General features: G+C 49.6%; 1 pseudogene; it reads right to left on the reverse strand.

The window, feature by feature from the left end:
- Positions 1-1,355: 1,355 nt before the first annotated feature.
- On the reverse strand, positions 1,356-1,529 carry LOC119334985 (annotated as a pseudogene).
- Between the last annotated feature and the right edge of the window lie 1,085 nt (positions 1,530-2,614).

The following is a 2,614-nucleotide window of genomic DNA, read 5'->3' on the forward strand; positions in this document are numbered from 1 at the left end:
AACCGTTGTTGAAAACTGGTTTTAAAAAACTTACGTGTTGAAAATTTGAGCTGGTGCCTGAATGACAAGTGAGACACACATGTAACCAAACATATGGTCACCATGTTATAACGAAGCTGTATTTACGCACACTCTTCACGGCCTCCAACATCTAAATGAAGCGCGCTTCATTTTCCATATGACGATCGTCGATACGACGAATTGGCTAGAGCTGCCTTTGGTTGCAGGCCATGGCACGCATTCAACATTATCCTTTCACCGGTCGACAATCATGTCGACACACAATTGTAGTACCAAACCTCAAACCAATCGATCCATCCGCTCAACAGATTATATTATGATGAACTTAAACCTCGTGAAAACGAACGAACCCCAATAATCCACCTGATTGTAGTCCCTCCGTTCCGAATTACTCGTCGCAGAAATGAATGTATCTAAAATTAAAATACATCTAGATACATCCATACATACGACAAGTAATTCGGAACGGAGGGAGTATCATTTATCAACCGAACTCCTGATCACCTATCGCCACGTCCGTCGCCACATTGCCAGAGACGCGCGCCCTTCAAGCCCACCCAAGAACCAATGAACGACTGACGAGTTCAAGGGATCCGACGCGCCGCGCATCATCCACAACGACGGAAGATCTTCCTTCCCGTGCCACTCCTCCCGTGCACGTTGGGCACGGCCAAAGGGCAAAAGGAGACGTCGAGAAGAGACAAGCCGGCGGCGACCCGTTCCGCGCGCGGTAGGACCGGTGAACAGGATGGCCGGCCATTTCGCCATTGCCACGACGTACGTACGACGCGTTGGCTCTCCAGAGCGACGCGGGAGAGAGAAGCTCCTCCTCTCCTGTCTGTACCCATCTCGCCGGGCTCCCGTCCTGCCTGCGCGCCCTGCCGATGCCGTCGACCCAAGCGAGTTGAGCGAGATGGGTACGAGGCTACGACGGGTCGATGGATTGCCTGTTTGCCGTGATAATTCCCGGAGGAAGCGAATTCTTGTTGCGTGCTTGCTTCCGGCGTTAATGCAGGGATAGATCAAAAAAAATTCCTGAAACGAGTAACATAGATCAATAATCACGGTAACATAGATCATTAACCTGCAGATCCAGACAACAAAGCATCTTTTTTTCAGCTGCCCCTGGTCGCTTTCTGATTCTGCATGAAGGTGACGTAAACTGAAAGTTGTACATTTCCATCCTAGTACTGAGTACTGACTTTTTAGACAATGATTTTGCACCACTGTAAAACATATTACAAATAATTACAAATAAAGAATAACCAAAGAGATGACGGAGGAAATTATCATGGTTCACAAATGAATGACTAAAAATATGTATTAATGTTTTGGCAGGGGCCGCGCGAACGCGTACCCCCTCTATCACAAATTATAACGTCCATTCTTGATAGACATTCTTTCACTTAGAAAGATGGTAGACCAACGCATTCACTAAGTGCAATGTAAGCCATTGATCTAGGCCACGAGCCTTGTTGATCGCTCGTAGACCCTGTCCAGGTAAGTATGTTGCAATGAAGCACCTGGTCATCATAATATAGCCTGCTCTCCTAGTCTAATCTTCTTGTGTTGTCGATGGGGTACTAAACTAAACAAGATCTCTGTGGGCCTATTTTGCGTGGACTTGCATTACTGAATGGGCTCTGGATGGCTAGGCCCAGTAGCCAGAATAGGAACTTTCGGTTGCTTACTTTTTCTACTACTCCTATAAAAGAAAGAGAGGGCGGAGAACCAAACAATCAGATTCATCCATCAACAAAATCTAATGGTCCTTAATCCTTCGATGTTTGATGCAACAAACACGCCAATCAACCCACTAATCCTCCATCGCTATAATCACGAAAACAAACCGCTCTGCAGAACGTGCACGCCCGAAAAACCTTTCCCACTCTCCTCCTCCCAACCAGTACTCCCTCCCAACGTCCCTTGCCCGTCGGACGTCAGTCCGCGGCCACCCCGGCCGGCCCCACGCGCTGCGTCCCCTGCCCGTCGGCCGCCGGTCCGCCGCCGCCCTGGCCGGCCCCGCGTCGTCCCCCGCCGCCCAGCTTGGCCTCCGTCGCCGCAACCGCCAGACTTCTTCTGCTTCCCCGCGGACAAATGTGGGCGTGAGCAGAGCAGGCCCCCGCTGGTCTTCTTCTGCTGCCCCAAGAACGCGGGAGCGCCCCCTGCCGCCGCTGCCTACTGCCCGCGGTCAGCCTCTGCTGCCACACAGAAGGACGTCAGCGCGGTGCGGCGGCGCTGCCCTCCTCTGCTGCCCAACGCTGCCCAACGGATGGCCACGACCTTATCTGACTATGGAGAAACCAGTAAGTCTCCATTCGATTGATTGAAGTGCAGATTGATATAAAACTATACTGAATAGTGAGGTACCCAACATATGGTCCATTTTATGTTCCATACACAAGAGAATTTGATCGTTTTAGTGCATCATTATCTACATACACCACAATGGAGGATGTTACAAAGTCTACCCTGTACTTATGATTCAGTTTATGTTCCATACACAAGAGAATTTGATGCTTGTGCTTATTTACTTTCTTTGGTTGTTTTACTGCATCATGATCTGCATACGTCGCAGTGGAGGATGTTACAA

Source organism: Triticum dicoccoides, chromosome 7A (genome assembly GCF_002162155.2).
Source record: "Triticum dicoccoides isolate Atlit2015 ecotype Zavitan chromosome 7A, WEW_v2.0, whole genome shotgun sequence".
NCBI classification, from domain to species: domain Eukaryota; kingdom Viridiplantae; phylum Streptophyta; class Magnoliopsida; order Poales; family Poaceae; genus Triticum; species Triticum dicoccoides.